The following is a 13610-nucleotide window of genomic DNA, read 5'->3' as shown; positions in this document are numbered from 1 at the left end:
CTGGTGGTGGAATTTGCACCTGTGCATCTTCACAGTCACATGAAAGAATTTTATAAAATCTTATGCTATTTACAGATATTTCCTATTGATTCTGTTTCCTAGAGAACCTGAAGAACACAGCTTGGTACAGGAAGTGGGGCAACTGAGGAACAGATCCTTAAACATGGGATTTCTCCAGTGATTTTTGGAGTTTTGCAATTGGTTCTATACTCTAATTGGACTCAAGGGTACTGTCTCCATTTCCAATAATCAAAAGGCCACTAACAATCCATGGATTTAGTTGGCAATGGAAATATACAAAATATCATCATTGAATCCCCTTACTTCCACTTGTAAGAAGCAAGGATCTGGGTAAGAGTGTTTTTAACACCTTAACAGAGTTTTGTGAAATTAAATAGTACAAGGATGTGGGCAGTCTCCTTCTAGACAGTCTGGATACAATTATAACACAAAGGGATAAGCTAAAGTTTTCAAATTTGCAACTTAAAATGCCACATGAATGATGTGAAACTTTCTATGTGTGCTCAGAAAGGAAATCTTGTTTCATGCAACCACTGACTTGTGATCCCTGAAAACCAGAATCAGAGTCTCATTGTACAAGTAACAGAATTACAAAGGAAACTAATATCTCAATGTCATAGGCTTTCTGCTGTTACAGTGAAGGCATGGATTGGAAGGAGAGGAACCCTGAGGATTGGAATGGAAATATATGGGATGATGATGATATTAGTGGGGACATTGGAACCCTAAATTCTGCTGAGACTTTGCCAGATAAACCTGTGATGACCTGCCCCAGTAGAGATCATACAATGCCAACCTTGTGTCAAGCAGGCTCTTGCCAGCCCCAGGAAATCTGAACCTACTACCAGCCCTGAGGCAGGTAACAGCCAAACTCAAGCCAGCACTGAGAAGGCTGGCCTCCGCCCTGCCCTGAGGAATCCACCATCCAAACCCTACTTGAAGAGATTAATTTTGTCCCACCAGATGAAAATGCAGGGAAAAGCCCTGAGGTCAGTAGTTTGCAAAGCATTTCAAATCCTTCTCCTTCCCACCACACCACCCCTCTTCTGTTCCAGACCAATTACTAAACTAAAATCACATCACAACAAGCCCCAAAAGGCAAAATACAAAGTGTGACTCATGAGGAAGTACACAATACTCTAAAAGAACTGCCTGAGTTTTCCAACTTATATGAACAGAAATCAGGGGAATACGTGTGGGAATGGATACTAAGCATATGGGATGATGGTGAAAGGAACATAAACCTGGATCAGGCTCAATTTATTAATATGAGTCCACTAAACAGCAATTCTAGATTCAGTGCTCTAGCTTGAGAGGTTAGAAGGGCCCTAGCTATTTGTTTGGGTGACTGACTAACACATGGACCAAAAGATGGCATAGCATGTCTGAAGTTGAAATCCTGATTTACCCTCATATAGAGTAGAAGAGAAAATTTATAGGCTTAGTGAGTTTGGAATGATAAATGGATTTACTATTTAAGACCTGCCCACCCACCCCAGGAATGTCCAACCTTTAATCTTCCTCCCACCTTTCCTAAGGAAATCTATGGCCCTTTCTCTGAGTAACTGTACACTGGGGAAAAGGAAGTGATCAGATGTTCTGGGGATTATTAGACACTGGCTCAGAAGTGACATTAATTCCAAGAGACCCAAAACGTCACTGTGGTCCACCAGTCAGAGAAGGAACATATAGAGGTCAGGTAATGGATGCAGTTGTAGCTCAGGTCCATCTCACAGTGGGTCCAGTGTGTCCTCAGGCACATTCTGTGGTTATTTCCCAAGATCCAGAATGCATAAATAGAATAGACATAGTCAGTAGTTGGCAAAATCCCCATATTGGATCCCTGACTTGTAGAGTGAGGGCTATTATGATAGGAAAGGCCAGTAAAGTCACTGGAATTGCCCCTACATAGCAAAGTAGTAGATCAAAAGCAATACTGGATTTTTGAGGGGATTGCAGAGATTACTGCCAACATCAAGGATCTGAAGGATGCAGGGGTGGTAATTCCCATCACATCCCCACTCAACTCTACTACTTGGTCTATGAAGAAAACTGATGGATCTTGGAGGATGACAGTAGATTATCATAAACTTGACCAGGTGGTGACTCCAATCTTAGCTGATGTCCCAACTGTGGTTGGGCAAATCAAAATCTGCTGTTACCTGGTATGCAGTTACTGATCTGGCAAATGCTTTTTACTCCATCACCATGAGAAAGGATCAAAAGAAACACTTTGCTTTTAGCTGACAAGGCCAGAAATATACTTTCACTGTCCTCCCTGAGGCACATATCAAGTCTCCAGCCCTATGTCATAATATTGTCCACAGGGAGCTTGAACATCTCTCCCTCCCGCAAGACATCACACTGGTCCATTATATTGATGATAGGTTATTGATAGGACATAGTGAGCAAAAGTGGCAATGACTCTCAACTTACTGGTAAGGCATTTGTGTGAGAGAGGATGGGAGAAAAATCCAAAAAATACAAGGGGCTTTCCGCTTTGGTAAAATTTCTAGGTGTCCAGTGGTATACAGCATGTCAAGATATCCCTTCTAAAGTGAAGGATGAGTTGCTGCATCCAGTACCTCCTACAACCAAAAAAGAGGCACAATGCTTAGTTAATCTAGTTGGATTTTGGAGCCATCACATTCCTAACTTGAGTGTGCTACTCTGGCCCATCTACAGAGTAACCAGAAAAGCTGCTAGTCTTCAATGAGGGTCAGAAAAAGAAGAGACCCGGTGACAGAGAAAGGCTGCTATGCGAGATGCACTACAGCTTAGGGTATATGATCCAGCTGATCCAATGGTACTAGAAGATTCAGTGGCAAATAGAGATGTGATCTGGAGCCTTTGGTAGGCCCTTGAATGGGAATCACAATGCAGACCCTTAGGATTTTGGAGCAAAGTCCTGCCATCCTCTGCAAATAACAACTCTCCTTTTGAGAAACAGGTTTTGGCCTTCTCCTGGGTCATAGTAGAGACTGACCATGTGCCATCAAGTAACCATGACAACTGAGTTGCCTATGATGAGTTGGTTATGCTCTGACACACAAAATAATAAAGTTGGGCATACACAGCAGCACTCCGTAATAAAGTGGAAGTGGTATATATGAATTAAGCCTTGAGTAGGTCCAGAAGGCACAAGTAAGTTACATGAAGTAATAGCCAAATGCCCATGGTCACCACCCCTGTCATGTTACCTTCTCTTTCTTAGCTCACAACTTTGGCCACTTGGGGAGAGCCTTACAATCAACTGACTGAAGAAGAGAAAACTCAGGCCTGGTTTACAGAGGGTTCTGTATGATATGCAGGTGCCACCCAAAAGTGGGCGGCTGTATCATTGCAATCCCTGTCTGGGAAGCCCCTGAAGGACAGTTGGGAGGGCAAATCCTCACAATGGGCAGAACTTCGAGCAGTGTACCTGGTTGTTTATTTTGCCTGGAAGAAGAAATGGCTAGAGATGCATTTGTACACTGATTCTTGGGCTGTTGCCAATGGTTTGGCTGGATGGTCAGGAACTTGGAAGAAACATGATTGGAAAATTGGTGACAAATGGGTCTGGGGTAGGGGTACGTGGATAGACTTTTCTGAGTGGGCAAAAAACATGAAAATATTTGTGTCCCACATGAATGTTCACTAGAGGGTGACTTCAGCAAAGGAAGATTTTAATAATAAAGTGGATAGGATGACCCACTCTATGTTTAACACTCAGCCTCTTTCCCAACCATCTCTATCATTTCCCAAAGGGCTCATGAATACAGTGGCCATGGGTAGGGATGGAGATTTTGCATGGGTTCAGCAACATGGACTTCGCTCCCCAAGGCTGATTGGCTACAGCCACTGCTGAGTGTCCAATCTGCCAGCAACAGAAACCTACACTCAGTCCCTGATATGGCACCATTCCCAGAAGTAATCAGCCTACTACCTGGTGGCAGGTTGATTACATTGGACCACTTCCATCATGGAAGAGGCAGCAATTTGTTTTAACTGGAACAGACAAAAACTCAGGATATAGGTTTACACTTCACGTATGCACTGCTTCATCCAAAATAACTATTCATGGACTTACCAAATGTCTTATCCACCACTGTGGCATTCAACACAGGATTGATTCTGATCAAGGAAGCCATTTTACAGCCAACGATGTGTGAAAATGTGCACATACCCATGGAATTCACTGATTTAACCATGTCCTCCGTCATCCTGAAGCAACCAGATTGATAGAATGGTGGAATGCCCTTTTGGAGACATGATTATGGTGCCAACTAGGTAGCAATACCTTGCAAGGTTGGGGCAATGTTCTCCAGGAGGCTGTGTATGCTCCAAATCAGTGTGCACTCTATGGTGCTGTCTCTCCCATAGTCAGGATTCATGGGTCCAGTAATCAATGGGTGGATATGGGAGTGGCACCACTGACTATTACCCCTAGTGCTCCACTAGGAAAATGTTTGTTTCCTGTCCCTGCAACTTTAAGCTCTGCTGGTCTACAGGTCTTAGTTCCAAAAGGAGGAGTGCTGCCACCAGGGAACACAACACTGATTCCACCGTACTAGAAGTTAAGATTGCAACCTGGCCACTTTGAGCAACTCTTACTTATGAATAACAGGAAAAGAAGGGAATTATTGTACTCGCTAGGGAGATTGATCTTGACTATCAAGGGTAAATAGACCTGCATTTAATTAATTGGGGTAAAGAAGAGTTTGTCTCAAATACAGGAGATCTTCTAGGGTGTCCTTGAGCACTGTTTTAATTATAGTGATTAAAGGCAATGGAACATTGCAACAACCCAATCCAAGCAGGACTAACAAAGGCCCAGAATCTTCAGGAATGAACGTTTGGGTCATCGCACCAGGCAAAGAACCATGGTCAACTTAGGTGCTTGATAAAGTTAACGGGTAGTGGATAAGATGAACTCCGGCCATGTGACCAGTTACAGAAACGAGGACTGTAATGGTCATGAATCCTTCTTCCTTGTTTTGTTATGAGTATGATTGTATATGTATGTAAAATGAATATCTTTGTTTTCTTCCCTAACCTTGTCTCTTACAATATGACAAGTTGTGTTAGTTTCATGTCATTATATTTAAGGATTTCAAGATTAAGAGTGAATATTACCAAAGGACTTGCACCCTCTTCTTTAGGGAATTAACACATTTCTGGTTGTATGCAGGGCAGTTGCATTTTATTAAGCAGAAATATCTATATGCATGTCTATTTTTAATTTTATTTAGACACTAAATATGGTTTAAGGTAATGTATATGTTTGCCAAGTTGACAAGGGGTGGACTGTGATAGTTAGGCAACTGTGTCAACTCGGCCTGGTAATTGTGCCCAAATGTTTGGTCAAGCAAGCATGGGCTAATTCTAATACAAGGACATTTATGGACTTTAGTCACCAGTGAGTTTACTGCATAAATGGCTGTTTACATCTGCAATCAACTAAGAAGACTGATGTCAATAATGGGTGACCTTTTATCTAATCAGTTGAATGCCTTAAGAGGGGAAGTGATTTCAGCATTTAGAAAGGATTTTCCAGCTTAACTTTGGACAGCCAAGGTCTTCTGGAAATTCATTAAAGACTTTCATCAGAGCCCCTGCTTTGCAGCCTGCTTGTGGAATTTGGACTCGCACAAAACCACAGTCATGTCAAAGAAATTTTTAAAAATCTTATACTACTTACAGGTATCTCCTGTTGATTCTGAGAACCCTGACTAAAACAGAGAGCTTGGTCTAAGTCATGAAAAAGAGCGATTCCTCTATGCAAGGAAAGGGAAGAAAGAAATCATCTCTGCAGCTATTGATAAGATTGAAGTAATAGCAGTGAGTACATAAGGAGGTTCCAATGTGAGGGATTCTGTCTTCCCTGTTAAAGTAGAAGTGAAGCCATGCCCCAGGTGGGAGTGGTGATGGGGGTGGGGAGAAGGAGGCACTGGGTAATGGAAAAGTCATGGAAATGGAGCAGAAGTTGATCAGAGAAACAGAGGAGGCTTACTGATCTGTGTTAAGGGCATATTTAAGGAGTGGTCATAATTTATAATAAGAACACACAGCTCAAGCAGGGCTCAGCTCCTCAGGTGTGGACTCAGAAAAAGTTCCTGTTTGATTTAGTCAGGGTTAAGGCTTTGCAAAAGAAGATGAGAAAAGAGTAAAGGGCAGGAAAGTTTAAGATATTGTAAAAAATATTATTAAAATGATGGACTGCAGAATCTAAACTGGAGAGTAGAGAAATGAAGGGAATAAAGAACAGTTGGATTGAGTCAAAATTGACATATCTGGTATACATTTCTCCAGCAGATTTGGTGTGAGGATCAATGAGACAATGTTGCATGAAAAGTTTTGGAGACAGTTACATATTCGCCATTTTGCAAGTTTCAAAATTATTGAAGAGACCAGAGGAGAAAATTATATAGGGGAAGAGCAAGCATGAGTAACTCCTCATGTTCTCATTACTATGACTTCAAAGGTATCCATAGCTGCACTGGTTACAACATCAAGGAAAAGGCTGATGAGAAGAACAGGATTTTTGCATCCTTGAAAGCAAATGTACCGTGTTGGGTGAGACTCACATAGTTTCAAGGTCCTTAGCTGCCTGGATGCCAGGTATTAAGCAACTCTGGTAATTAAGAACACTGCATCTTTCATCATGAGCCTTACCAGCTAAGCCAACATGAAGGCATGGACTCCATATTTGAGGGTATAGGACAGCGGTTTTTTGACGGGTTCCATGAGATCGAATTGAAATTCAAAAAACCATTGTATTTGTGGAAACATGATGGTGGGGTGTTATGTATTTATTAAATAATACACGGTACAGTATGGACTTAGTAAAGGACTTAGTAAATAGCCTGTGGGTTTCACTTGACTGGCAAAGGGGTCCAAGGAACAAAAAACGTTAAGAACCCCTAGTCTAAGAACGAAAGATATCTCAAAAATATCTAGAGGGGCAGTATACTGTATATCCATGGTTCTAAAATAAACAAATATAAAAATGAGCCTTACTTTAGGGAATAGAAATACTTCAAGCAAAGGTGATTTTTAAATAATTTTTTAGAAATTTGTACAGTCTAAAGTATAAACCATAATGTAAACCCAAAAATAAATAAATAAATAAATTTTTATCAAGCACATTCTATTTTTCAATATAGTTTAAAAGTAGCAATAATGATAATAACCAAGACTTAGCCTACTTTATGTGCCAGGCAAAGTCCAAGCACTTAACAGATACGGACACATTTGATGTTCTCAACAACCTTATAAGGTAGGTACTATTATTAGCAGCATTTTCAGATGAGAAAACTTAAGCAAGGAGGTTAAGAAACTTACCCTAAGACTAGGGAGCAAACGAAGCCATGATTTGACCCTAGGGTCTCTGGCTCCCTAGACCTGGGCCACTATTCCAACGATTGTTATTGCAAGATTCCATATTAGCCCCAAGATAAAGTCAACTTGTAGTAACTTCAGAAGGAACTGCCTCACTCCCTAATGGGAGAAGGGTTTAATAATAGAATACTACTACTGTCAATGCCTGCTTCCTGAAGGTTCTTCTCCACAGTTGATCCAGGTCATTAACCTTTAATCCCACCTGGGAATCCCCAAACTCAGTATTTAAAGTATCATTTCCTCTATTCCCTTACTTTTGTTTTTGCCAGATAATCAAAAGGAGGTACAGAGTAGGTTTCAACCACCTAAATTTTTTATTTAAGTCAAAGTTTCTCAGAGTATGAAAAACAAGACCCCCTATTTAGCAATTTTAACAATGCTGCAATCAGAAAATTCTTATATATTGGATTCATTTAAAACAATGCAACTTTATTTTTTCCAACTGGGAGCAATATTCATTCCTTCATTTATCCAACAAAGATTTATTGAGTGAGCACTGACTGTTCAGGGCACTATTCTGTGTGTTTGAGAAAAATAGATAAATATTCTGTTCCTTGAAAATTCAATATTATCAAAGTGTTAGATTTCCCAGGAAAATACAGCATATAGACGTATACATATGTATGTATGTATGTATGTATGTACACATGTGTGTTGATAACTACATATCAAGAGACTTATTACAGGAATTGGCTCACACAATCGTGGGGATTAGCCAACCCAAATTCCATAAGGCAGGCTGCTAGTTGGAATTCAATGGTGATCTTGAATTTCCCAGGAGAAGCTGGCTGGTTAAAGTAGAGACAGAAATTCTCACTACTGGAATCCTCAATTCTCCCCCTAAGGACTCCAACTGATTGGATAAGAAGATTCCTTGAAAATTCAGTATTATCAAAGTACTAGATTTCCTGGGAAAATACAGCCTATAGATGTATATATACGTATGTATGTATGTACGTGTGTGTAGATAAATACATATTAAGAGATTTATTACAAGAATTGGCTTGCACAATTGTGGACATTCAAATCCAAATCCAAATTCCATGGGGAAGGCTGCTAGTTGGGAACTCAGTGGTGACCCTGAATTCCCCAAGAGAAGCTGGCTGGTTAAAATAGAGATAGAAATTCTGACTATTGGAATCCTCAGTTCTCCCTCTAATGACTCCAACTGGTTGGATAAGAAGATTCCCCTCACTGCTGAAGGCAATCTCCTTTGTTGGTTGTAGATGCAATCAATCATAGATATAATCAACTGACTAATGATTAAAACCATGAAATACACTCACAGGAACAATCAGGCCAGTTTTTGCTTGAATGAACAACTGGACACTGTAACCTACTCAAGTTGACACATGAAATTAACTATCGACCTTGGTTAGTCATTCCTTTCCTCAAAAAAATTCATTACACTACAAATTTGTGACCGAACACTGCAGGAGGCTATCGACAAAAAAGTTAGGCTTTTACATATATTTTAATCAGGAAATATTAAGCAAAATTAAGTGAGACTTTAAATGCCATTGCAGACATATCTTCTTCACAAGCAATTTCTTAATGTCAAAATTGAGAACAAAGATTTTGTCCATGATACATGACTTAAACCAGGCAAGAACAGCCCAAGTCCATCAAATATTTTGTGTCTTCCCTCCTCATAAGAAACTATGTCACTATTAGATCTCTAGGGTGTCCTGCAATTCTAAATTCTAAGGCTTTTAGAGATGGTCAATAATTCATCAAGAAATAATATGGTCTTAGGAGTTATCATTTCATAGACCATAAATATATTTTAGATATATGGCTATTATTGATTCAAGTCTAGCCTACACATCATTTCTGAAAGCTTTCTTGCCCAGAGCCTGACCCTCTACTAATCAGTCAATCTCACTTGTCCTCTTCTCCCAGGTAGTGGGATATTAGCCAGACTAGCCTGAGTTTGGAAGAGGAGTGGGTGTTGGTTTGCAGAGAGTCCCTAGACACCTATTTTCAGTAGTGTTATATATCAGGGAGAGATTTTGCAAGGAAAGTTAAGCAAGAAGTTTTCGTTAAGGTATATTGACATCCAGGTAAAAAACTGGGCAATTGAAAGAAAGGAGCCCAGCTGACCTCAGAGACTGGATCTGATCCCTATGGAGAAAGGTTGTTCTCATCTGTGCATGGACTACAACCAGGCTCACGTTCTGTAAGGAGGACTGAAGAAAATGCAATACTGTTTGAACACCTCCTCCAGGATTCTGGAGCTTTGGGGGTGCTGGGAGACAGCACCTGGGGTAGGCAGCCTTCTCCAGAGAAGCAAGAGCAAAGCCTGAGTAGAATGCAATATGCACGGCAAGTGGCTGCCCATATGTGCAGCTTAAGCTCTGCTGAGGCCTGCTAGAGAACAAATACAAAAATTCTCAGGACTCTCAGATATACCTTGGGAGGGGGGATTTACAGAGAACTGAAGTCAGCTTGAGCTGATAGGTGATAGACAAAGTTGGCCATGATAGTAATGTGTCCTAATTCCCACAGGGTGGAGAGGATTTGGACATCTGTGTTCCCCTTAAAATTGGCTGATTCCTTCCTTTCTCCCTTAAAACAAAAAACCTCCCTCTCTCCTGGCTATTCCTTATGAATCAACTTATGATAGTTAACTAATTATTCTTCTTTCCTAAATTCCTTATTCTCCATACCTCAATTCCTGGCTTCACTCTAAAAACAAACAGCTGTTTACTAAATTCTATCAGCTCAAGAATACTCATCTTGCTTCATTCAATCTTCCTCCACTCATCTACCAAGAAGGCATCTCTGCTGCGATGTCTATCTGCAGCCAGTCTCCATATAGTTCAAGCCTCACTCACTGCCTAACTTTAGTTTTTGCACTTTCTCCCACTCTCCCTAGGAAACTGACTTTTAGGTCAAAAGGCACTTCACGTATTCATATGATGGTACATTGTCTAGTTCAAGACCTAATTTTACAGATGAAAAAACAAATTCAAAGTGTAATGAATTGGAGCACACAGGATTACACATCCAGCAATGGAGCTGAAAACCATCCCTAAAGCTCACAATGTTCTCAAAAGTACTCTTTGAAAGTCTATATTGGTCGCAAACCAGAGCCCTTCCAGAAGGATGCTCAGATAAAGCAAAGGGGGTCAGGTTCTGGAGATAGATTATCAGAGCTTGAATCTCAACCCTAATATTTATAAGTTATTGCACCATGGGTAAGACCCAAGTCTCAATATTCTCATTGTGAAATGAGGTTGTGATATTTAAATGCGGTAAGCCACGTAATACCTGCAACATGTTGCATGGACATAGTAAATATGAAAAAAAAGGGGGGAGGGCAGGCAACAACAAAGCTACTAAAGCAAAGAAACAGATTCAGCAAAGTATCAAGGCCCAACACCAACACAAAAAATCAGTTGTGTTCCTAAACAAATAGTGTGGAGGCACAGAAGACATCAAGAAAATATTCCATTTAAAATAGCAACTAAAATAATCAAATATCTAGGATTAAATTTGACAGAGAATGTAAAGGACTACATGTATAGAAAACTACAAAGAATTGCTAAAAGAAATCAATGCTCTAAATGAAGTAAGTACGTTCCATGTTCACGGATTGGATGCTACCCACAAATAATTTACAGATTCAATGCAATCACAATCAGAAGTACAACCGTTTTTTACAGAATTGAAAAAAGCCAAGAATCAAATTTATTTGGAAGGGTAAGGGGTCCTGAATAGCCAAAAATATCTTGAAAATGAAGAACATAATTGGAGGACTCACACTTCCTGACTTTAAAACATTTTGCAATGATACAATGGTCAAATCCTCATGGTATTGGCATAAGGATAGTCATATTGAAAAATGGAATCCAATTGGGAGTTCAGAAATAGACCCTCAGATCTATGACCAAACTGATTTTGACAAGGCTGCCAAATTCTTCGGAACAAAGAATTTCTGAAACAAATGGTGTTGGGAGATTTTGATATCCATATGAAAAGAATGAAAGAGGACCCCAATCTCACACCATATACAAACATGAACTCAAAATAGATCAAACACCTAAACATAAGAACCATGACTATACAACTCCTAGAAGAAAATATAGGGAAGCCTCTTTGGGATCTTGTGTCGGGTAATGGTTATTTCTACTTCATACCCAGAGCAAAAGCAATGAAAGAACATCAGACAAATGGTACCCTCCTTAAAATAAAAAAAAAAATTTGCATATCAAAATACATTGTCACAAAAGTGAAAAGACAATCTTCTTTTTGGGAGAAAATATATGGAAACCTCATATCCAATAAGGGTTTAATATTCAGAAAATATAAGGAAATCCTACAACTCAAAAATAAAATGAGAAGCAACTCAATTTTAAAAGGACAAAAGACATCAATGCTCATATCTCCAAAGAAGAAATACAAATTGTTAAAAAGTACATGAAAAAATGCTCAAAATCACTAGCTATTAGAAAAATACAAATTAAAAACACAATGAGATATCATTTCACACATACTAGATTGGCCACTATAAAAAAACAGAAAACTATGTATTGGAAAGGATGTGGAGAAATAAGAACGAATAGGAATGAATTCCCATTCATTCATTTCTGGTGGGAATATTAAATGGTGCAGCTGCTGTGGAAGACAGTTTAGCAGTTCCTCAGATGATAAGTAAAGAAATACGTTATCACTTAGCATCATACTACTAGGTATATACCCAGAAGAACTGAAAGCAGGGACTTTTACAGATATTTGCATTATGATGTCCATAGCAACTTTATGCACAACTGTCAAAACATGGAAGCAACCCAAGTATCCATCAACTCCCGAAGGGTTAAACAAAAGATGGTATCTACATACAATAAAGTATTATCCAGCTGTAAAAAGGACTGAAGTCCTGATGTATGTATCAACATGGATGAACCTTGAAGATGCAATGTTAAGTGAAATAAGCCAGACACAAGGCAAATATTGTATGATTTCACTCTTATGAACTAATTATAATAAGCAAACAAAAAGAATTAGAATCTAGAATATCACTTATATGGACATAGATTGGGTTTTGGGAATGAGATGAGGAAATAATGTTTAATTTGTATAGATTTTTCTATTTGGGCTAATGGTAAAGGTTTGGAAATGGATAGTACTGATGGTAGCACATTATTTTGAGTGTAATCAACAGCACTGAACTATATGAGTGAATGTGGGTAAAAGAGGAAATTTTAGGATGTGTATAACTAGAATAAAAATTAAATGATAAAATGTAATATGTACAACACAGAGAACCCTTTTGTAAACAATAGACTATAGTTAATAGTACAAGTATAAGAACTCTCTTTCATGAATTATAAGAAATATACAATACTAATATATGGTGGTAATAAAAGGGTGGTATATGGGGGGGGATATACCTAAAGTAAATAATGGACAATAGCGAGAACTATTTCAATAATCTTTCATTAAATGTAAGAAAGGTAATTACTGTTTTTTAAAAAAATTAGTACAATCACAAAAAAAAGTGCTATCATTTTTTTAACAAATTCCACATCATTGCAAAGTGTGATATATGGGGCAGTTTTTTGGGAATCCTGTATTTTATGCATGATTGGTGTGTAAACCTACCACTTCCCTAATAAAAAACAAAAATTTAAGGTGGGTGGAATTTTAGGTTGTACATATGATACTAGAATAAATAAATTTTAAAAACAACCACTATGGAACGTACAATGCAAAAAGTGAACCCTAGGTAAATGATGGACTCTAGTTCCTAGTAAAATTATACAAATGTGCTTTCATAGACTGTAACAAATATACCACACCAGTGCAATTTCTTAATAATAGAAAGGTATATGGAATCCTGTATTTATGCACGATTGTTCTGTAAACCCACAACTTTTCTAAAAAATAATAATAATAATTGAAAGGGGAAAATGTGCCAAGGAATTTTGCCTATCTGTCTCCTCTCTGTGCCTACATTCATGCTGAATACTGTATATTTGAGCCAATGTCTGAGAAAATCATTAAATCTAAGATGATTTCCAGATGCTGTAGGTTAAACAATTTTTCTCCCAGTTTCTCATTTATCACCCACCTTACCAGATCTGAATCTTCTGTATCTTCTAGCTGCTGCCTCTACTTCTTTACACACCTCATCATAAATATTATTATTCACTATGTCCAGCACCAAAATGGCAAATAAACACCAGATATAACGTAAGAGGTAA

Source organism: Dasypus novemcinctus, chromosome 10 (assembly GCF_030445035.2).
Source record: "Dasypus novemcinctus isolate mDasNov1 chromosome 10, mDasNov1.1.hap2, whole genome shotgun sequence".
NCBI lineage: Eukaryota > Metazoa > Chordata > Mammalia > Cingulata > Dasypodidae > Dasypus > Dasypus novemcinctus.
The sequence above is the reverse complement of the archived record's forward strand: the minus strand, read 5'-3'. Positions refer to the sequence as shown.